The sequence below is a fragment of the Heterocephalus glaber genome, unplaced genomic scaffold, assembly GCF_053883595.1.
Source record: "Heterocephalus glaber isolate CG9 unplaced genomic scaffold, H.glaber_assembly_v1.0 deba00001600, whole genome shotgun sequence".
Lineage (NCBI taxonomy): Eukaryota > Metazoa > Chordata > Mammalia > Rodentia > Bathyergidae > Heterocephalus > Heterocephalus glaber.
The window spans coordinates 32981084-33006503 of record NW_028258372.1 but is presented as its reverse complement, the minus strand read 5'-3'; the positions used below and the strand labels follow the sequence as shown (position 1 = coordinate 33006503).

At 34.4% G+C, this 25420-nt stretch overlaps 1 pseudogene; it reads left to right on the top strand.

Moving 5' to 3' along the window:
- The first annotated feature begins 757 nt into the window (after positions 1–757).
- LOC101715992 (ubiquitin C-terminal hydrolase PSMD14 pseudogene) lies at positions 758–1991 on the top strand (annotated as a pseudogene).
- Positions 1992–25420: the final 23429 nt, after the last annotated feature.

Genomic DNA, 25420 nt, shown 5'->3' with positions numbered 1-25420 from the left:
TCCAGAGCACAGGCTGATCGAGACATGTGCCTCCCTGGTAGCCGCAGCAGGGGAAGGGAATATAGTGAACAATTCAGTAGCTTTTGCTGCCCCACCTGGTACTAATATGCTTCGGCCTATGTTTAACTGGCCACAGTAAGTTCTATGTTCATACTTCTCTTCAAAGGGAGCAGAAAAAAATCAGCCTTATTATTTTCTTGGAAAAAAAGGTAAACAAATCCACTTGTGAGTCTGTCATGACTACCATGCTTGAAAGTCCACAGAATGTTGGAGAATGGTGGTCTGATGTGATGTAAGGTTCAAAATATATTCTGATTGATGGAAATATCATAAGGGCTGTACATGTCATGCCGATTTTTAAAATATCTGTTTCTCCTTTCTTTTTTAGAGCTGAAGGGGAGACATAGGAAAAGAAGTTTGGGAATCAGAAGACAATCATATCTATGTTTTGGAATATTTATCATAATGCAATCATTCTATCTTGAGCATTGACTTTTTATGAAGCCTATAAAGAATTAATTTGCAATCTTTTTACATATAATTTAGAAATGCAGCACACTGGCCTTATTATTTTTGCATCCAGAATCTAAATTAGATAGAGATAATAAATTGTTTTTTAACTCCTTTTGAATGGAATCGGGCTGATTCATCGCCGGTTCGCGGAGCCGCAGCTGGACCGAGTGAGTCTGAGGCGCTGTCACCGCCTCCAGCAAGTCACTGCAGAGCGAGACAAGGGTCCAGACCCCTCCCTCCCTCCCGCCTTCAGGAGACGAAAATATACTTGCAAAAATTATACTTGCCAGAATTAGCTATAGTTTGAGTTAGGAAGAAATTTGTTAACTCGACAAATTGAAGCTTAACGCCTTAAGAGTTACAGTTACTGAACAGAAATATGGACAGACTTCTTAGACTGGGAGGAGGTATGCCTGGGCTGGGCCAGGGGCCACCTACAGATGCTCCTGCAGTGGACACCGCACAAGAAGTCTATATCTCTTGGCTGGCACTGTTAAGAATGTTAAAGCATGGCCGTGCTGGAGTTCCAATGGAAGTTATGGGTCTGATGCTTGGAGAATTTGTTGATGATTACACCGTCAGAGTGATTGATGTGTTTGCTATGCCACAGTCAGGAACAGGTGTCAGTGTAGAAGCAGTTGATCCAGTATTCCAAGCCAAAATGTTAGCTATGTTGAAGCAAACAGGAAGGTCTGAGATGGTTGTTGGTTGGTATCACAGTCACCCTGGCTTTGGTTGTTGGCTTTCTGGTGTGGATATCAACACTCAGCAGAGCTTTGAAGCCTTGTTGGAGAGAGCTGTGGCAGTGGTTGTGGATCCCATTCAAAGTGTAAAAGGAAAGGTTGTTACTGATGCCTTCAGCTTGATCAGTGCTAATATGATGGTCTTAGGACATGAACCAAAACAAATGACTTCAAATCTGGGTCAATCTGGGTCACTTAAATAAGCCATCCATCCATCCAGGCATTAGTTCACAGACTAAACAGACATTATTACTCCATCACCATTAATTATCCAAAAAATGAACTTTAACAGAAGATGTTGCTAAATTTGCATAAGAAGAGTTGGATGGAAGGTTTGACACTTCAAGACTACAGTGAACATTGTGAACACAATGAATCAGTGGTAAAAGAGAGTTTGGAATTAGCCAGGAATTATAATAAGGCTGTAGAAGAAGAAGATAAGATGACACCTGAACAGCTGACAATAAAGAATGTTGGCAAGCAAGATCCCAAACATCACTTGGAAGAACATGTGGATGTACTTATGACTTCAAATATTGTCCAGTGTTTAGCAGCTATGTTAGACATGGTTGTATTTAAATAAAAAATGCAAAAAGCTTTTAATGAAACTTTCAGTACATAGTCCTCTCTTGTTCCTAATGCTCAAAATCAAGGGACCTCGGAAGGTGTGTTTGGTTAAATGTAAGACATCTGGCATCATTTGCAGCACTGTAACATCTTTAGTCTCAGTTGTGCAATTACTTTTGTTTCTTAAGTCAGGGTCTTTGCAGATTCCAAAGTTGTACAAGAACACATCAAAGTGGACAAGCTTTGTTAAGATCTCATTCAATATTTGAAGAAATTAGTAGCACAAATATATTCTGATTGTTGCTTACAAAATAAAATACATTTACAATACAAAAAAATTGTTTTTTATATTAGACAGAGATTTCTATAACATGAATCAAGAAAATTAATAGGACTGATCAAGTCATTATTTTATTACTTTATTCCATTAGCGCAAATATATTCTTAGAGGAAGACAAGATTGCTTATAATGAAAATTTTATTATATATAATAAAAGTATATAAATTATACATATTATATATAAAATATATATAATAAAATATTATTCTTGATTAAGAATAATTGTTAAAAACATTTTATCAAAAATGTTTATGTAAAGAATCATAATACATTAGATTTAAATATTTTCCAACTAATAAGTAGCTAGTAAAATTTGTGTATATGGAAAAGAAATCAGAATGAAAAAAATTGGACTGGCCAAAACTTTACTGAAGAACTGTGAGATAAAGTCCATACATGAAATACAAATAGAATGGCATAAAATCCTTCCATGCTTTGAATGAAATTTAATTATTGACTCTCACATTCATAGCTAGAGGATCATCAATCACCACAGGTAATACTTTTTCTCAGTCACTAAAACTAATTATAGTCAGTAATCTCTGCTCACTGAGACTAATCACTATGCTACATTAAAAATCAATCTATTATGTAGTATTATGAAGGTCTGTTGAGCGGAGTGATTTTTTATGAACCTAAAAATTACATGTTGATTATCTGAATATTTTACATTGATGCATCTAATTGCCTATATTCTTTCATGTAAACAAAAATGCTGCCTATTTACATTTAGTTTTGTGTCGTGAAACATTCTGCACTGAAAAAATAATTCTAGGAAAATGCCATGAAGGGGAATAATTTTTGAATTAGAATAAAGAAAAGGGGAAACAGAATGAAATACAGAGCAAGATGCTGAACAAAGGAAGAAAGAGAGCCGTGGAGTCTCATTCCTTACCAAGGGCTTCTGTGCTTTTCCTATAACAAGTCCAACTGATCTTAAGATAGTGTTTGTGCCATGCAAAAGAACATTTAAAGTTTCCGATAGTTGCCTTTCCTCCCAAGTACTTGTATTAATCAATTCAAATCTGACATTTCACATTCATAGAATTTTAGACATAAGAACTCAAGATTACCCAATTCACTAAAATTGTGGCAACTGCAAAAAAGTTTAAGCACCAATATTAGTAGCATTGTTACAGCCCACATTTCTGCTTTTACAAAATTCTTACAGAAACCACAAATAAATATTAAATATTTACAATTATGTTCATATCTATGTAATTCTTTCCACTTAAAAGAATAATAAAATTAACACCCATATACCCCTCCTTCAACTAGGTCTATGAAATGCTAGAATTTTGCTATTTTTCTCCCTTGTTATTCTTTTTCCTTCTTTCTTTTTCTTTGACAAACACGCTCTTTTTTTCTATCATTTTACTTAATCATTTCAAAATAATTTCAATTTAGTTATTTCATCATTTTTCTCAAGTATGTAGGTATCCTGCATTACTGGTATACTAGTGTATTTTTTTCAGATTCAAATAGGAAAATCTAATATTACTACCAGAATATAATCTGATATACTGGCCCCCTGTTTTATATTTATTCCATGGGTATATTAATGTTTTTATGTTTTTTTGATCCAGGACCCTCAAATCATGCAGTTGTTATTGAACCACTTTAACCTTCTTTTTTTATTCTACAGCATTATTTATTGTAAATATTTTATTAACCGTCCTGAGTAGTGATATTGTAGAAGTGATATTAATTTGGAAATTTCTAGTTGTAGTTTTCCTCAAAAATATGTAAGTGATATGTTTTTAGTGTATCACTGATGATAATAACATTTTTAAGGATGATATGGACTAGATTTCTCCATTTTAAAACTTTTTTTTCCTTTTGATATAGTTTGATACTTCAGATCTTGTTTCCTAACCAAAGGGATTTAGTATCCTATAATGATTTTTATCTATAATAATTTAAAAATTTTTAGCTGCATATTTATACAGTATTTGTATATAAATATGTATATATCCACGCTTAATTTAGACTTATTTTGCAAAGTATATTCACTGTCTTTAATTCATAACATCACAAATTTTATACTTTTGCTAATATTATAGATTTGAAGAACATCTTGTATAAATATACATGGTGAGTGTGATCAAAGACTACTTTGACTATTTAAATTTAAAAAAAAAATAACATAGTAAAAGACTCATTGCTATCAATCTCCTTCAAGATACTCTCCCTCTCTTTGAACACACTTATCCTATTTTTCTTGCCACTATCTGAAGCAATTCTGGAAGTCTTCTTTCATGTCTTTAGTTGCACTGTCCTGGCTGCCTCAGTGATCTGAATTGATTCAAAATGGTTACTTTTTATAGTCCTTTAGCCTTTTGGGAAGACTCAGAATTCTCATAGTGACAGATATGATGACTGAAGTGGATGAAGACACACCATAATGTTTTAGAAACTGTTTTTCTGTTGGATGGGACTAGGCACCAGCAGTCAAAGGATTTTCCATTGTGCCATGTAAAGACACTCACCAAATAGGATTTCCAGAACTCCTTCAAAAAAGGCAAGGAATGATGGAAAAAAATAAAAGGTATATTTTAAGAGGAATTAATACTAATATGTCATTTACCATAATGAAACATTTTAAATTAAAACATTTACCACATTGATTAATCATACCACATATAGTTAATAAATGAGCAAGTAGAGGCTCAAATGATATCTTTCCCCCCATTAGTTTTCCCTTTAAGATATAGAGCTGTGTTTGCCCCGTCTCTAATAAGGATCGGGGTAAGAAAGGTTTCAGAGTCACCTAAACACCACCACAGACCATCTGAAATGAAGACATTTGAGGCTCCTGTTTCTTTTCTATTCTCACTGTCCTTAGCACTGTTTATTTATTCTTTTGTTCTTCATTAGTTTTCTGTTTACTTAGAGCTCATTACAGCCAGAGACTCATCATAGGGAATGGTGACAAAGGTAGATTAACGTATCTCAATGTCGTATCACTGAAGGATACGTTATGGTTAAAATATCAGCAAAGTAATATATAGCAAATAAAATGATAAATGAGGGATTTCTATTTAGCATATTGCACATACAAAGTTTATAATACTTTTTAAGTAATGTAGGATCAAATACTCTAAAATTATTTTAAGAGTAAATAATTGAAAACTTGCAAACATTTTTACAAAGGTTTTTTACAGTAAACATCCAGATAATTTTGCAAGTGTGGATAAGAGACAACGTAGGAGTTAAGAACATGGGCTCTGCAGCAAAAACAATGACAATATGGTTCACGAATTCATGTCATTTTAGTGTAATTTATATAATTATATGCAAATATTTGATTCTGGTATTTAATTGCCCCTTTAATTTTTCTTTTTAGGCTTTTCCATATAAAGATGAGCCAGGGCATTTGTTGTCTTAGGGCAGGAGGGAGCAGGTTTTGACCTTTTGAGTAAAGGTATTTGAAAGCTGGGGTGTGAGGAGAGAAATTCTTAAATATGTTTTGCCACCTAGAAAGCAAGAATATCCTGGATATTGTTAGCATAGCAAGAAGTAATCTAAGGACAAAGTTATTAATCTTCTTTTCTAGTATAGGAATGATAGGGAGGTACTTATGAGCTGATGGGAGGCTCTCCATATTTTATACTTTCTGTGTGTTAGTATATTTGTATATTATATATCTTCATATACATCTACATGTGTGTATATGTGTGTACATTAAAAGCACAGAAATATTAATATGTTTCATTAAGGGTGGTGCCTTAGCACCCATTGAAGGTATAACTAAATGTATAATATATTTATATAATTATCTTTGTGATACCCCAAACTTCAAAATTCTGAAATAAACCTGGCTTGAGGATTTTCTCATAAGGGCTTGTGAACCAGTGTAAGGGCTCCCTGCATTTTCTAATTACCTTCTCCTGGGCTGAGCCTGGGGTGAAGCTTTAGTTCCAGACAAGTACAAAGAACACATAGAATGGATGTTTGTCATTTGAACATTGAAGGAAAAGGCTCATATTTTAACCTGGACAAAATATGCCATTTGACACATCACTGGTCCCAGATTTATTTACCAAAGGAGCTTTGTGTCTGGAATACATCGAAAAATTCATGCATGGCTTAAGGAGTAACACATCAGAGGGCTACAGGCGTTGGCTCATAAATGTGCATGAGTGGTTACTGCAGAAGTAGGTAAGGTGAACCTCTACTAACCCTGCTCAGGTACCTAATGGAGTCATAGCTAAACTTCAAGACATAATGGCAGTAAAGCTTTGCTAGAATTCAAAGGACTGATACATGATCATTAATTATGGACTTTATTATCAGATACACTAGGCGGCATCCAAAGAAATAGGAGACCTAAGATGTTACCATAACAATGGAAAAACAAAACAAAACCCCCGTACACTTATACAATCTGTATGAGCTTCAATGGGATGACAGTGAGCACCAGGCCACCTTAAAATTCAGTAAATCACAAAGTGTACTTTAAACAAATTTTGGGGGACTTTGTTTCCACTTTTTCTTTTCTCATATTTTTTCAATTCCCCTACCCCTTCCACCTCCTCTTCCCCTTCTCCTTTGGACCTTTTTTTCCTAGGGAGGGGTGGAAGGGTTGAAGGCAGGGAAGGGGAATGGGGAAAAAAAACAAGAACCAAGATATATCATGTAAAGGTACAAATTCCCAGTGATGAATGTCATCATACTGTATACCTAAAACATACAAATAAACAATGAATAAAAACAAAAGAAAGAAAGAAAGAGAAGAAATTTTAGGGAAATGGAATAGAAAAGGCCCTAATTTGAAACAATAATTTCTTGGTTTTGATAATTGAACTATATTATCTGAATATGTTATTAATATATACATATTAATATATACATATTATATATATTGACATACAATATGTATATATATTTTCCCCTTCATATTATTTTTATTAACCTTTTAGAGGACCATACTTTTATTTAAAAAATCTACTGGGTATATAAAAAAATACCTAAAATGAAACAAACATGTTTTATATTTCTGAAATAGTAACAAAATAAGAATTTTATTTTAAGATCATTTATACTATTAAAAGCCTTTATATTTTCCTAGAAAGGTTTACATACTATTCCTGGACATTTCATTTAAAATGCCACATATAAGAATATGAGATTTTTCTAAGTATTACTTCTACCATTTTACTAAAATCTGTAAAAATAATTTTGTGGCTAGAATATTAGTATTTTTCAAATTTCTTTCTAGAAATAGAATGAGAACAAAGCAATCATAGAAAAATAGGAGATTATAGCTTCAAATATTTTTAAAGACATATTTCCAATTGAACAACCATTATAACCCAAAGAAATTGTGGGACTGAATTTAATCTTACTGAGGATCAAATTTAGGACATTGCATTTGCAAGGCAGTTGCGGTGCCACTGAGCTAAATCCCTGGCCCCAAGGACTGAATTTAAGAACCCGGGTGTTCAGCATTCAGAGATGTTCCTTTATTTTAGAGATGGATCAATATAAAGGAAAAAAACCCTTAAGTCATCTGAAAATATTATACAGTACTAAAAAGCTTTGGGGAAAATGAAGCTGTGGTTTGAAAAAGTTATATGTTCACAAAAAGGAGTCTGATTCACCATACAGACACAGGAAAAACAACTGAATAGTCATTAGTAATTAGTGACTTGAAAATTAACAAATAATATGCTCTTGATCAACTTGTGCTTAATGAATTGTGTTTGAGTTAAGGGGAGAAATCATTATTAAACATGGGAAACAAAAAGAACTTTAATATTTTAAAACATATCTAGTTTATTCAAAGGAATTATCATCAGCAAGACATTCTTAAAAGGAAACTTGGCAGCTGGGTATGTAGCTCAGAGGTGCTGCTTCTGCCTGGCAAGCACAAAGCCCTGAGTTCGATTCCTGGTACAAACAAACAAACAAAAAATGGAAACTTGGTAATAGACTCCAGTTGAAAACTATTGTATACTCACAATATTATTGTAAACTCACAGAAAGACTTTCTGTACTAGTTTAATGTCTTCCCCTCAAATTCATGACCACTCATATCTGTTAATTCCATATTATTTGGGAATAAGGTCTTTGTGGATGTAATTAATTAAAATGACATCATTCTGGATTAGAGTGTGTATTGGTCAGCTTGCCTGTGACCAGGATGAAATATCCAACACCCACAATTTAAAGGAGGAGGTATTTAAACTTTTTCAGGGTTTCAGAGTTTTCAGACTGTGGTGGGCTGGCTCCAATCAGAACCTTCATGGAGGAGGAAAAACCTGGTGGAGCAAAGTTGCTCAGTTCAAGGCAGCCAGTCAGAAAGCAGGATACAGGGAAAAAAGTGCCAGTGAAAGATAAATAGCTAGAGGTTCACCCACAGTGATTCACTTTCAACTGGGTCCCACCTACTGAGAGTCCTAATGAATTTTGTGTCCCCAGGATCAAATGAACTCTCCAGGAGCCTCATAATCCAGTCAAATGGCCTATTCAGCTTAACTGTAACAGAGTGGGTCCTAAAGCCAATGACTGCTAAAGTCATTGTTAGAAGAGATAAAGCTGAATGCACAGAGAGGTAAACAGCCATGTGACATCGGAGGCCGAGGACAGAGTTTTAACTATATCTAAACTATACTCCACAAAATTCCATATACACTAAGGGACGCTCGAGGTTCCTGACCACCAGGGAAGCTAAGAGAGGCAAGGGACAGATTTTCTTTAGCGACTTCAGAAAGAGCAAGGGTCTGCCATTTCCTTGAGTTCAAATTTCTAGCCTCAAGAACTGAGAAGAAACACCACTTTTGTTATTTTAAGCCTCAAGTTTGTAGCACTATGTTATAAAAACTTTAGAAAACTAATATACTTGTTAAAATTAGAAAATCATACTTCTGTCATTTTTATATAAATCCTGAACCTAAAGCCCACTATATTTTTCATCTTGCTTCTACCACTGATTTTTTAAACTAGAAAATATATATTTCTTGATTATGTGTTCCAAATAAAACTTTCAATATTTATGATTTGTTAATTTAAAACTTTAGTTATTATTCTGGCAAAGTCTTATGCATTCATTGGACAAACATTCATTCTGAGCATCTAGTGCCTACTAAATCTCATTCACGATGAAGCTTCAAGTATCATCTAAATGGATAATCTGTTACCAATTCAAAGTATTTTCTTACAAGTTTACTTTTAGTTTAGACCTATAATTTCCAAGACTATTCTTTAAGGATTCTGTCCTTTTTGCAGTAATATGATTTTCTCAAATCTCTCTTGGGCCTGTGCATGCCTCTTAATACTTTTTAAAAATACAACTAAGATAGGAATTTGCTAACATTATTTAACATGCAAGTTTTACTGAAATACCACTGTTTCATTAGTCTTCAGTGACTTATTCAGTTTTAAGATTGCAAACCAACATATGTAGCAATCAAAGAGTTTCACAATTTAATTTGCTAGTTTTCATATAATTCCTGAGAACATGTCTGGATAGGGTAGTATAAATTTTAAAAAATGAATAAGTGATCTCACAATTTTAGAAATACTAAAGAGAGTTATGGGAAAAAAGGTTTAGCTACAAATGCCGGAAGACAGCATATATCATTAATGACATACCCATTTGAACTCCTCATATAAAAACCAGGCAAAATATCCTTGTTTTGAGTACTAGAAAATATCTTTATGTTCACCTATACATCTTTATACTTGTGTGATCTGATTCTCTTCTTATCAATCTAACTTCATCCACTTCTTTTTGGCCATTGTTCACACAATAGCAGTCACACTTTTTCTTGACTTTTTCTTGATAGTTCTTAAAACATGTCCCACCCCCAATAAGAAAAGGGTAGAGAGATGGATGGGGGACTGGGAGGGAAAGGAAAGGGGATGAAATTAAAAGCTATTAAAGGCAGACAGATATGGGGCAGGGGGAGTCTTGGGTAGCCAACCTAGAAACCAATAACTTTCATCTTTACATATGCAAGAGAAAGGCTTGGAGTACCCCAAAAGCAAGAAGTGTGGGAAAATTAAGAAGCTCTCACTCTTCACTCATACATATGTAAAAAGAGGACAGGAATGCCCTAGGGAAGCTTGGAAAATAAAGAGAAAAGAGACAAGGCGATTCTTTGTCGAGGTCTTGTGACAGACCCCATTCTCTCTTTGGTCTTTCTTTCTTATTCTTCAATAACCCCTATTTTTTCTCTAAGACTTTCCTCATGCCTGGTCTCTCATTATTCACTCTGGGCTGGCCACCAAGAACCAGGAAAGTTGGGATTATATTATGTACCTTTGTCAACTTTCCACAAAGAGTATAAACATTAAGTACTATGTACATGTAGTAATTAAAAAATGTTTTTAAAAGAACAACACTTCCCTCAAAAAAAAAAGAGTCTAAGGCATTCATTTAGGTTATTTTTTTTGCCTGTGGACATGTTATACTGCAGCCCTAACCATAAAGATAGGAATTTCCTACCGGATCTCAAAAATTGGATTTGAATCTAACCCACAAGACATTCTATTGTGTGTTTTTTTTTTCCCTTTAAAAACTGGGTTTCCCTGCTTGATCGGTACCAAGGAAAATGGGAGCGTGAGCTCATCCTTGGCTAAATAAAGGACTTTTAATTTGGATATTTTTGTGATGTGGTCTTTTTTGCTGGGACAGCTATAGCAAAGGTCACTTTCTTATACTCTCAAAATGTGGCAACCTGTTCTAAATTGCAAACTAATTTTTTTGACAATACTTCTAGTGTCCCTCATGTCACTCAGTTTTTCTGGATATTTATTTTTCTTTTAAATCCTCGCAGTGTGGTTTCGGGGCTTAGTTGTTGTGTTTAATGCCAGGGCTGGAGACCATAACACATCATCCATGGGGCCAACACTGTTTTCATAATAATACGATGGCATTATTTGCCATTTTTATTGTAGATACCTAAGTTAGTTAGAAATCACTAGAGGCAGTTAGACAAACCTGGGCCCTCAGCATAGAAAAACAATTGAGGCACATTCACTGGTTAGCATTATTAAAAGAAAAGAGGTACCACTTTCACTAGAGATGAATAGCAGTGATTGATATTGTAAATAGGCATCAATCTCTGGAAACTCCTTGTACATTACTTGTTTTCCCATTTGATCCTCCTTTAATCAGTATTACCTGTACTGATTGACTGTACTTGTGATCTTATTGGTTGGTCATGGTTTTGTCCCACCTCATGCCCACCTCATAATTTTCCACTGGGTCTTATAGTTTTGTCCCACTTTGTACCTGCCTCACCCCATGGCTTTGCTGTATAAAACACCTCTGGAAAGCAGGGTGGGTGAGCAACCCACTTTCCAGTCCCCTCTTCTGTCCCTCTTAGACTGAAGGTCTTTCTCTCAATAAATTTTTCCTACTCTTAACTTCCCTGGTTCCTAGAATTCATTCTTTAATTTTAGAGAACACAAACTCATATTTTAGATATCTAGCAGTTTGGGAGTTATAATATTTCCCTTGTTTGTATTATTATTGCTTATTTGGATACCATTTTTGGATTACTTAGCGCCCTGTATAATTTCCACTGTGTGATCTTTTAATGATGAAAAAACCAAGGGTGTATAAAACTGCAGGCCTCTTATCCCAAACCAAGAAACCACACTGTGCTAGTAGATTCACCTTCGTAACCACTGTTTTCTTCACCTGCACAAATCTGTAATTTTTAAAAACCCAATTTCACCTGGCAAGGCTGTTAATAAGGCTATAATAATTACTAATTTTACTGTATTTTGATCCTCAAGTGTACTTTATTTCAATGTTAAATGTGATAAGGCTGGAATGTGTTCAAAGCACTCCTGCTGCCAATGGTTTTCTTGAAGAGAAGCACTTGTATTTTCTTTTGTGATCCAAAATGATCAAGCCCAGACAAAAGCAGGCTCATAAACATGGTGCGTCCTCATCTACACTTAATTCACCAGACCTGGTACTATGTGGCTTCTGGCTCTTTACTAAAGTCAAAATGACCATGAAAAGTACAGGGGTGCCTCAATTAAGGAACTTAATTTTTTCTGCAATTCTGGTTGTGAACCAAATTGGATATGAACTGAATCAAATTTACCCACAAGGTTTAATGTAAATGAGGTTAATCCATTCTGAACCATATGTATTTTTTAACCTCAAAAATATGAAACAAAGTACACACAGGTATAGTATAGTATGAAAAGAGTGAACACTAACCATGCTTGAGGCCACTTCTGGTACGGAAGACAGGAAGGTGGATGTGGAGGTTACTGTTGGGAGGAAGATTCCCCTCCATAGGGACATTGGGGAGATCTCCTTCAAGGGTTTCCTCTTTTCTTTGTCTTTTAGCTGCAGGGTCAATTTTGACAAAACTCTGTCTCATGTTGTGTTTTTTTGTCGCACTGCATAACCCTCCAGAAATGAGAGACCATGTTATCATTCACCAGATACAACATGCTGCTCATTACAATTATGTTGGGGTGGTGCTTTTGAAAGAAATTCTGGCACTGATTCCATTTTTCCATAATGGATTTCATCACATCCTCCTCCCTGTCTTCCACTTCCTCAGTGGAATGCTCCTCAACAGGTGCCTTCTGCTGCTCACTCTGGAGTTCAGTAAGTTCTTCCATCCTGAGCTGCTCCTTACTGTCTCAAAAAGCTCCTCTTTGTCTGTACCATCCATGTCCAGACCCATACTCTTGCCCATGGACAAAGTCTCCTCCTCTATCTGTGCATCAGACCTTTCAAAGTCATGTTCAGTGACACATTCTGGCCACAGTTTCCTCCGGGTTGAGTTTAAGGTCCAGTGTGTGACATCTTCCCAGTCTTTGTCAGTGAGGTTGATGCAATGGAGGACATTGAAATGTTTCTTCCAGAACTCCTTAAGAGTAAAGGACATCTGTTCAGTGACATTAAAACACCTGGTGAAGGGCACTTTTGTGTAGAGCTTCTTGAAGTTGGAGATCATTTGCTGGTCCATGGGCTGCAGAAGAGGCGTCATGTTGGGGACGAAGAACTTGACCTTTATGAAATTATCCTCATTGTCCATATCATCCACCAAAGCAGGAGGGTGTACAAGGCATTATTCATCAGAAGAAGGCACTTTTCAGGCAGTTGGTTGTCAGAAAGATATTTCCTAATGATGGGTACAAACACCTCGTGTGACTATTCCATGAACAATTGGCTTATGACCCACACTTTTGCATAACCTTCCACATGACAGGCAGTCTGGTCTTGTTCACCTTCTCTTCCTCAAATCCACAAGGGATCTGGGAATGGTTCACCAGTAATAGCTTAATCTTCAGTGCTTGAGTTTGCACACAGCAAAAGTTCAATCTGTCCTTCATGGGCTTGTGCTCCTGCAGTGCCTTTTCCTCTGGCATGATATAGTCTGTTTAGCATCTTCTTCTAGAAGAGCCTTGTTTCACTGCAGTTGAACACTTGCTGAGCAATATATCCTTTTGCCTTCATAAATTCTGCAAATTATTTCTTATAGCATTCTGCAGTGGCCTTGTCAGAATTCAAAGCCTCACCATGTCTTATCACATTGTAGATCCCACTTCTCTGCAGAATTTATCAAATCACCCTCTATTGGGTTTACATTCATCACTTGTTGGACTTGTGGAGGGGTTTTCTTGCAATAAGTCACTGTACTGTTTTCTGTTTTTTTCACAGATCATAGCTTCACTAGTGCTATCACCTGCCAGCTGCTTCTCATTAAACCACACTCCCAATAGTTTTTCCACCTCTTCCAGCACTTTTGTCCTCTGCTTGGTTAACAACATTACTCTTTTTGCCACATTAGCATCTCTGGTGGCATCTTTATTCTGCAAAATAGTAGAGATTGTTGACTTTATTATGCTGTACTCTGAGATCATGTTAGTCACATGAATACCAGACTCATGCTTTTCTACAATTTTCTTCCCAAATTTAATGGCTATTTTTCTCAAATTTTTCTCCTTACCACTTTTACTCTTCACATTCTGGTTACCTTAATTGCTACTTTGCATGTTCTTGTCACTTTCATTATAGCTTTTCACTTTCTTTATACCACCATGCTGCCCTACATTTGCATTGGACCCAAGCTGGATGTATAATACTGTACAGTACTGTATGTGCTAAAAAGCCCACAAAAAAGCTTCCCAGCAAGTGTGGACATGTCTGCTTGTGACTGTGACCTCAAGTAGAGGAAGCCATGACCATGTGTCAGAGTGGGGGAGATGGCCACATTCATATTCATCACCTGATGCAGAGTTTGCAAATGGAAGCAAAATTTTCCTGAGTGTTTCTGTTCATGAACCAAACAGTTCAGGAACAGAAACATTCATGCACCAAGGTGTTACCATAAAGTTTAACTTGCTTCATGACATTGACAGAGCCACAAAAGAACAACTGAAAATACTCATCAAAGTGAACTTCCACAACTGCTTCAGAAAACAGCAAAAGAAAAGAGGGCGGGGGGATAAGTGTTTTTGATATAAGTGATGGGCAATAATTTGAGGAGAATTAATGACAATGCATCTTTTAGTGTAACCATTTTTTAAAAAATTAAAAATTCATGATATTCTTTGGTCATGCCTCATTTATTGCTAATGAAGCAAATGAAAATGTATAGAAATATTCAATATGATAATGGGTGGGGAGACACACTTTATGCTGTAGCAGCCATAATCTTGTATTTGGTCACTTTGTTCTCATTCACATTGAGATGCCTGCCTTGAACAATATTGTAGCTAGACTATTTATAAATACCAAAACTGAAAACGTTCTTCTCTTCTGTTTCATGTCTAGTCAGCATGCAATGTCAACTTCCAAATCTGAAGAAGAAAACTCATTAATGCTTTTAAAAGCCCATTGTGTATTAGGGGTTTTCCAGGAGATTTTAAGCCTCTATGTATAGTAGGTAGACATTGAAAAGGATTCCAGAAATCCAGCAGTTTTTTTCATTTAAATCATATAAAGAATTTTTCTAATTTCAGCCTAGACTTTCTTCCGAAGTATGTGTCATAGTTCTCTCTGAGAAAATGTCCTCAGTCAACATAGTTAATTAGCTTCTCCTCCACTGGTTTATTTGTAAAAGGAATGGATTACAGAGACTGTTAATATTACTTCAGTTTTCTTCATGCATCATTAGCCATGGAAGCTATGTGCAGATTCAGAGCAACACGCTTCACAAAAGCTGTGGGACTGTTACTGACTTCATAGTTCACCCTGGTACAGGGAAGAGAGTACATTTTACAAAGTCTATATATTAATTCCATACACATATTTCACTCTTCATTTCTATTCATTACTCTCCCATTATAACAACAATATCCTAGATAAATAAGAACCTTTGTCTACTTTTCATCATTTTATTAGAAAAATTTCATCTCAGTTCTTTATTTGTTGATTTTGCCACTTTGGGGGCTATACAAACTAAATAGTATTCATTTTCATCTACGTAATTGTGATAAAAATTGTAAATATGAAAGGTGAAGTTCAGGATCCTTTGCAGATACCAAAACTGCTTACATAAAATGTAGTGGTATTTACCTATATTCTATGCCTCCTGTATAATTGAAATCAAGATTACTTATAGAATTTAATGCAATGCAAATACCATGTAAACTTCTATTATACTGTATTGTTTATAGAATGATGAAAAAGTCTGTAGATATTCAATATAGGTGGATATTTTCCAAATATTTTCTATTCAAACTTGGTTGAATTCATGAATGCAGAATCCAGAGATACAGAGAATTGACTTAATAAATATATACCAGAATGTTTATCCATCTTAAAAAAAGATCCTGCAATTTGCAACAATATGGATGATACTAGAAGATATTATGTTATGTGAAAAAAGCCAGATGCAAAAAGAAAAAAAATCACGTAATCTCCCTTACATATGGAATCTAAAAAGTTGAATGCATAGAAGCATAAAGTAAGAAATAATTGGCTTCTGAAAGGTATTAGATGTGTCTGGTTGCCCTGTGTGACATTCATAATCTTTGAGGGTCTTCCCATTATCCAGAAAACATACACAAAAAGTAGAGAATGGGATTGCATTTGTCTTTTATCCTAATTTCTTAAAAGGAAGTCCTTTTGAATTAAAACTGAGGGAAGTTCCTCAATATACTTGTATCTAAATGGAGGTGGATGGAGAAAGAACATAAGAGATGATATAGGTAGAAAAGTATTATTTAGACAAAAGAAATGAGATTTTTCTAGTGTATTTATAATGTCTTCCAAATCAATTTGAATACCTTGAAATTATTCTTAATCGTTTTTGAATATGCTCCCTTTATCCTATTTCAAAATATATTACTAGGATAAAATCTTGTAATATTTAACATGTAAGCAACTATTTTACATATATTTCATTTTTAAGCATGCTATTGTATTTTTCTAAATTAGGAAAAACTACAAAATAATAAAAAAGAGTTTTTCTATGTTGTTATAAAATAAGAAAGAAAATATGCAGATTTCAATACATAGTAAGCTATTTATATAATCAATATTTTCTTTATAGTTTATTTTTATTGTCAGAAAATGAGATCACATGGGTATCTATAAAAATAATTTACTACCTCAAAAATAGAATTTAAAAAAGTCTAAATGTGACACATTACTAATAAGGCATTTAGTGTTTATGGAATTATCCTCAAATGCCAACAGTTCCAACAAAGAACTATTGGATTAGTCACTTTCTCATCACTGGAATTAAATATCCAACACACACAACTTAATAGTACCAGCATTGCTACAAGTCCAAGTCAGTCTCCTCTGAGACCCTAGGCAAAATCTTAACTGTGAGGTCCTGTAAAGATAGAAAAGAAAGTTAAATGCTTGCAACATACAATGGACAAAGGTGAAATGAAAACTTTTCTATTTCTTTAAAGTGAAGACAAACTATTTTTAATTTCCAAATATAATTATCCTCCAGGAATATTAACTTGCAATATTTATTATATGTTGGGTAGCATTATTTGAAAGTTGTTCTATTTTAACTGCTTTATTTTTCTTCATTTTAATCAAAATAGATTTTAGTTAATTATAAGGTAAAATTTTAAACTGGTGATACACCTCAGCTCACTAATCCAGAATTTTATACTTATGAAATCACATAAGACTTGTAAAAAAAATTTCTATGCATTCAATAGAGTCCAGTTAAGTCTTTATCAATAAGTTTGATTTTACCAATAAGATTTAGCTTGACAAAACTATAATACTATATTATGAAATATGTTGAAAGTACAGTTCTCATTTCCAAACTATGCCATGAGCTTGATAATATGGGCTATGCTAAACCTTGAGTGAGGAGAAAATAACAATGAAGAGCTTAGGTTTTGATAATATTTTCTCTGCTTGAATGAAAATTAAAATAATACTTTCAGTGTATTATTTTATTCTCTTTATCTATCTCTGTAATAATAATGAAGAGAAAATTTTCATCCCTTATCAGATATAATAATTTAGCATCATAATGATACTACCTCCTCAGCATCATTAGGCCACCTGAGAGCAGACATGATTAATGCCTATGTAGATCTGAGTGGAAAAGAGGGAGGGGAATGCAAACTCAACAGTCTGAGCAGGTTTATTGCTAAACCTGAGAAAGACCTCCTTGTGCAAGTGGAACAGAAAAGGCCTCTTACAAGCTAAAAGGCTTAATAGTGATTTTTTTTTTTTTAGTGGACGTTTCAGGGAGTGGGTCGGAGAGGCTGTGAGCTGATGGGTCTTCTATGTCCTCTGTAACCTACTGATATGCCCAGGGGGACCACTCCTCACCTACAGGACAGGAGCTCTGTGAAACCCACACTTTCTCTGAGACGGTGTGTGTGCTCATTCAAACTGATCATGTCCCTGTCTGGGCTCTATCAGGATCTATTCAAAATAGTAAGAAAAATATCTTCACTGGTAAACAGAAGTGGCTGTCAATGGTTAACAGGATGGACTGTCAGTTTAGGAGTGGTGAGTGGATATTTAGAAATATAATTCCACTGATCTAGCCTAATATTGCTTACTGACAAGTTCAGGATTTGGCAGGGACAGTTAATCCTGCAAACTGAAGTTATCCTATAAGGAAAGTATATATTTTCAAATAATAATACTCACTAAAACATTTATGATGAATGAAGCAGAAAAATATTTACTTTCAGAGTTTAAGTAAAATAGTTTGTGTTTTTGCAATTTAATCATCTCATTCTAGTAACTAGAGAATTATCATTTTTGTTTGAAAAACTGTAATCACGCTGTAAATCCTGTGAAAGATGCAACTTACATCTTTTACTATTTTTTAATATTAATTCATGAGAGATGTGATAGTTAATAGTTTATGTGAAATTGAATAAGAAAAGCCTGGCTAAATAGGGGTCAGCATAGTTTTGAGTGTGGCTGAGGGGATTTACTGAAGTCAGGAGACCCACCCTAGGGTGGCATGTGCCCTGAAGGGTATAAAGGGGAAATGAAGAAGGAAGTCTTGCTTCTGTTTCTTCAGAGAAGCAGAGGAGCTCCAGTCTTCTCCTTCACCCTGGACATCGTCTCCTGGCTTCCGGCATAGACTCTTCAGCTTCCGGTGCAGACTCTTCTGCTTCCAACACACACCCTTCACCCTTCCAGCCCAGACTCTTCAGACTTCTATTGCAGACTCTTTGGCCTCCTTATACAGACTTGCAGAGGACACTACACTGAGCTCCAGCCCTTCGACTGGATCTTTCGAATCTCCAGTGCACAGAAAGACCTTTGTATTCTTCCACACTTGACTCTGCAGGTGGCCACTGTAAGCCAATCTTGTAAATTCTTATATATTTCTATATTTTGTATGAAATCTGTTTCTCTAGTAAGCATGACTGATATAAGAGGTAAAAGTTTCTTGGAGAAGGTTAAAAACCTGTTTACAATGGTATGTCAGGAGATGAATAATTCAGTTCAGATAGTGTTTTTATACAAAAAAAATCAATAACACCACTTAAAATTTCTTTAGAGGTCTAAATGACTTAGATAAGAACTTAGATATTTGGGGTTCATTATGGCTGAAAGACTGTAATGTTAAAACCCTACAGTAAAGACACTGTGAGAATTTCATCTTGACTAATTAGTGCAGTTCTCCAGCATCCTTTCCTTAAGAAAGTGTGATATTTACGACTCAGTGATTATTACCAAGGTGGTGAACAACTACAATGTGCTTGAAGAGTCAAAACCATTAAAAATCACACACCCTAATAGCAAGCAAGACTGTTACAGGCAGAGTTTGTTTTGCTGGACAGAAACTACTTACATACAGATTTAATAGTTATCACAATTAGCTTTCAGAATGGATATTTTATAGTGTGGTAAATTAAGAGAGGCTGTGCACCCTATCTGTCACATAGCTCAGTGTGGAGAAAAAGAATGCCTAAGTCCAGGGCATTTCTGCCATATTACACTTAGCTCATAGTGAGAAAATTTAGTAGAGTTAATTTTACTTTACCAAGAAACAAACACATTTTGGGTTGTTTTGCTTACAGAAGGAGAAGTAGAGAAGAGTGAATGAATTTTGGGAGGGGAGGTAATAAATTCAGTAAAAATAAAATGTAAACAATAACATTAATGGGGAACGAAGGGGAAAATGCCAGAGTTAACTATGAAAATATTCTAATTATTTGTGATATTTTTCTTTTGAAATTAGAAACATTTAATTAACTAATTTATGCTTATTTAATTAAATCTAATCTTTAAGAACCCTTTTAGAAATATTTGTAATATTTAACTCTTTTCTTTCATAAATATCTGAAATTACTTTATAAAATTGATTTGCTAATATTAAGGTGTTAGTATAATCAGAGACTCTGAAAAAAATTTCTCAAAGCAATTTACTTGATTTAGAAAGAAAAAACAATTCAACCTTATTTATAATAAATATTTTGAAAGAGTTTCTGGGGAAAAATTTTTTTTCTTTACATATTTCTCTTTTCTCTTTTGTATTTTTTGCAGAACATATTCGTCACTCCTATTCTTGGAACAAAGTAGCCAACATCAGAAAATTAAAGGAAGAGAGATTTATTTGGCTCCTATTTCAGAGGATTCAGTCTATGGTTGGGTGGCTCCAAAGTAAAACGGGCATGGCAGAGGGAGGGGCATTATGGGGGAGAGGTGCTCAATCCATGCAGCCAGGAAGCAGAGAAAGAAGACACCCTCCAAAGACAACCCCCAGTGACAGGATTCTTCCAACCAGGCCCCACCTTTTAACTGTGAACTCATCAATGTATTAATCCACAATGAGTATAGTGAACCATGACCAAATTAGTTTCTAAAGGCCACGCCTCTGAACACATGAGACTGAGGAAACATTCTTCTTGTAACCTATGACATAGAAGAATAGCTCAACTGTCAAGATTGGCCTAGGATTACAGTGTCATATACTAGAAACAATCTAATGGTCTTGAATTTGACACGTTTTGCCTGTGATTCTTGATCAAATTCCTCAATCTCTGCACTGAAGATTATTCATTTATAATACAAGATTTGTAATACACTGATAGGTTGGTTTGAGCACTAAGAGATAATTAGTATAAAAACTTCTCATATGACATCTGGCAGATTTTAACATCTTTCTTTTGTTTTTCTTTTTTTCTTTGCTTTGTTTTGTTTTTAGGTTCTGGGGATTGGACCCAGGACCTTGTACTTGCCAGTCAAACACTATCATTTAGGTACATACCCAGCTGACATTTTAACATCTTAAAATGCAAAATGAGCTTTCAATTTTCTAAGAAAATGGTAAAATCAAAGGAAATTGTTTCCTGGGACTGCTATGCTCCTCTCCAATCACTTTGTCCTCCTCAGTGAATCTTCTCTGTTCCATTTTTACTGGATTATTTATCCAAGAACTGCATGGATCAAAACACATGAACATATGTAAAATATAAATGTTTAGGCCCCATATCAGGTATCTGTAATCAAACACTTTGGATCAAATGGGAAAAGAACAGAAAACGTAAGGCTAAATACTGTAATCTTCACTGGGGATTAAACACTTTGAGTCTCCCTCTATGGAAACAAAATCCTGTACACATTAAATAATTTCCAGTGAAGATTAATAGGAGTATGCAATAGTGTTTTGCAAACTAAAAGATAATATAAAATTAGAATTCTATTATGATTGAAAATATTATTGTCAAATCTATTTCTTCTTGAGTTTGACAGATTTTAGGATCTATCATGTTGTCTGTCTGGTTTCTTGAATTTCCATTTTTCACCAGAGTAACAATGACCATGTTTATTCTGAATTCTACCCTCTAGTCTTCAGCCTGAAAAGACTGTGATTTTTCTGCTGGAGCTTTGACCATGCCACATGTTGTAAACTTACTTTTGTCCTCATGCTAGAAGTCACGAAAATGTTAAATTTTCAGCACCATTTGCTTTTTCTTCTCTCTTTCAGTAGATAGCTAGTGTTATGGAACTTTAAAAAAAAAATTTGCCCAGAGTTTTTTGTTGCTATATTTGGAAAATAGGTACTTACTCATCAGTACTGGTAATGGAATAGCAATAAAGTCACTTTTCACTGAGCTTGTTCTACAGAAATTCTTTGATATCCTTTTTTTAAAATATTGTCAGAATTTCCAAAGCAAACTGAGAAATCAATATTACATCCGCTCACCTGGAAACTTGATGTTGCTGGCTGCATTGGTGCTGCCAAAGTGAAATGTCAGCTTTGTCTCTACATCACTTGTATAAGGCACAATATTCTGAGCAGGGACAGATCAGCTGAGTCAGAGTTGTGTGCAACTACTCTGAGAAAGGTGAAAGAAATCAGCTATCTGAAATGTTTATTTCTCAATGAGAGTTACAGAGTTGGAAATTTTCACACATCCAAGGAATTTACATGCTAAGCACCCATAAAATTACCAGTCATCCATGGCTACACAGGAACAATATAGTTTCATCAATTTAAATGATAAATTAAAAATTATATAAGTGAGATAAATCCCTTTTCAAAATCAAACAGCTGATTGTATTCTTTTTAAATAAAAGAGAAATAGATCTTTATTATAGAAGTTTGTGAAACATAAAAGAAATTATTTTTAAAAACCATAAATAAAAATTAGTCAAAATTCTACTCAGTGGTTTAGGACTTCAAAGTTTCTAGAGAAATTAGTAAACTTTAATGATCTCTGATAAGAATTTCAGAAGAGTATGACTTATAGTAAAATCTTTGATTATAGATCTGTGGTATGGTTACCAACAAGAATATACATGAAATGGCATGGTGGCACATGCTTGTAATCCCAGCACTAAGTCAGGAGGATCTCCACAAGTTTGAAGCCAGCCTGAATTACATAGTGAGTTCAAGGCCAGCCTGAACTACATAGTGAGACCGTGTTTCAGAACAACAAAAAAACAAGCAAATATAATATATATTATGTAATATATAATATATTATTTCTATCATAATATATTAAATTATTCATTGTATATATTTTATACAATTATATATCAATTATGCATTATATTATATTAATATATAATATATAATGTATTATATATCATATATATATCCTACAATCCTGCATTTAAGTTAAAGATACAGGCTTAATTTGCAACTTTTAAAAATCACTTTTGTGAGTAGAATGAAGGAAAAGAATGTCTTTAACAAAAGGAAGTATTTCAAAAATACCAACCACCCATTTGTTCACATTATTAAGAGCCTTTATTTTTATCTCTTCTTATGTATTAAGGTGGGAAGATGCACTAGGCAAAATTCTAAGCTGCTCCATGACCTTCCTATTATGATTATGTTAGTCAGGGTTTTTCTTTTCTTTTCTTTTTTTTTTTTTTTTTGGTACAGGATCAAACTCAGGACCTTGTGCTTGTGAGGCAGGCAGTGGCGGCACCACTGAGCTAAATCCCTGGCCCAAGATTTTTAAAATAGGCTAAAGGCTGGTGTGACACAATGGCCTGTATTTGGTTTGTCAGGTGGAAAAGACCACATGTAAAGGACCTGAGAGTGGCTCCTACGAACTGAGAGTGATCCTCAGCCAACAGTCATCAAAATTGATGATGGTTCCATAGGAAATGGAATCTGAGGTAAAAATGAATGGAATGAAAAATTCAGAATCTGATTCTTCCTTAGGGTCTCGAGGTTGGATGTCACACAGTCCATTCCTTGATTTGCATCTTTGAGAGACTAAGAAAACCAACCTAGCTGGGCTCTGACCTCTGATCTGTGAGATAATGAGTAGATATTAATTAAAGCTCCTAAATGTGTGAAGATTTGTAACAGAGAAACTTTCTTCATGCAGTGATTCTCAAGGTTTAACATTTGTCAAAATCACCTATGAAGCTTTTAAAACACAGATTACTGGACCCCACATTTCAAGTTTATGGTTCACTAGCTTCAGATAGGACCTGAGAAATTGCCTTTATAATTATTTCCAAGTGATGTTGTACTGCTGGTCTAGGGGAAAGTCTTGAGAACCATTGCTCTACAATAACACCCTGGCCTCTGTTCACATCTCTTACTAACTCCTTCCTAAGGAAAAAAAAAATTAGTTTACCTGGCTGGTGAAGTTGGGAGAAGGAATTGAACTTTCTCAGATTCTTTAGAATTTTCACAGTTGTGGATTTGTTGGCCTGCATGTAGAAAACATTTTGGTTTTCTCTTTGACTTGAGTTAAACTGTTTGTCTTTAAGAGGAGTCCAGTGTTTATCCAAGTCTGGCAGTTTCTCATTGAGGAAGTATATCTAATGTTAAGTTTCAGAAACTTATTGCAATTATTATCTTAATTACTCACATTTTTCCAATCTTTCTTTCCTGAGTAATAATACTGATATTTTGACACATGGTTGGCTTAGTATCCATTTCTTAGTTTGGGCTTTGGAAATATTTTAGGAAATATTTTATTTGTTGGTCCTATGACATTTTAACATCTGACAAAGAACAGAAGAATTAGATCTCATTTTAGAAGCTCACCACTCTCTTGGGAAGAACTATTCTTTCTCTAATCAGAAAAGAGATAACTTTCTTTCAGTTGTCAGTTTGTAACGGCTATATCAAACTGTCTGGAAAGAAAGGTATGGCAGTTTTCTTTGTGAGGATAACTAGGTAAAGCTGCGGATTTTATCAGCTGTCCCTAAACAATCCAAGTTAATTCACTGCTCTGTGACATCCCAACAAATAAATCCTACCAAAACTAAATCCAAACCAACCTTACATATCATAATGCAATTGTTTAAATTAAAAACCTAAATTCTTCCTTTATGAATCTAATCATCATCCAACGAAAATCTCATACACAGGATGTAAAAATGAATGAAAATAGTCACCGTATTTATTTTTTCACAGTGTTTTATACATTTCACTCTCAAAGTGATAGGAACAAAATGAAACCAATGTTTTGAATATCCACAATATATATGACCCCTATGTTTATTATCTTATTTAATCCTCTAATACCATAATTAAGGCATACATTTCTAACCCTTTCTGGTTTACATACATGATATAGCCTGAAGGAAAATGACATAAGATTTAAATCTATGGTCTGTTTGACACCAAAGCAGAAGATATTTCCACCATGCCATATAAATGGATGTCCAGTTAAGTAATAGAAGGTATGATAGATTAAAATGGGCTCCCTAGTTATACTCCTCTTGCTAAGGCCGAATTTTAAAAAAGATTAATTGTACCTAAACCACCAAACATATATTTTTTAAAAATATTTCAAGTATGATAATGCTGTATTAAATTATAATTTTTTAAATATATTGTATGTTTTTATCCTAAAATTGTTCACAATTATAAAGTTAATGTTAATATGTAGGAGACAGACAGACATATGTAGGAGTATAATTTTTTAAACAGTGAATGTTTATTTGGATATAAAACTTCTCATAAAGTGCTGTATCTAAATGCTTATTATTTTGGCTGGCAGAATGAATGTGTATGAGGAGCACATAAAACCAATGGAGTGTTTTATATACGGTAAATGGGGTTGCGGATGTTTAAATTTTATTGTTTTTTGTCTGAATTTTTTTGAAATTTATATTTATAAGAAAATTGCTGATTTAAAGAAACAGTGATGAAAATGTGATCTAAAAAATGAAAGCAAGAAATCTGCAGGATCTCAAATGGCTTGAATATGAACTATGAGTGTAAATAAAAAAATAGCTAATGAAGTTTTGGTGACTTAAACAAATGTGATGAGCAATAAGCTCCCTGATTGTTACATTAATATTATAACAACACAAAAGTCATGTAAATTGTTAGTACATATATTGTAATAATCCCTTTATTAATATAATCTAAATATTTAAGTATTTCATATA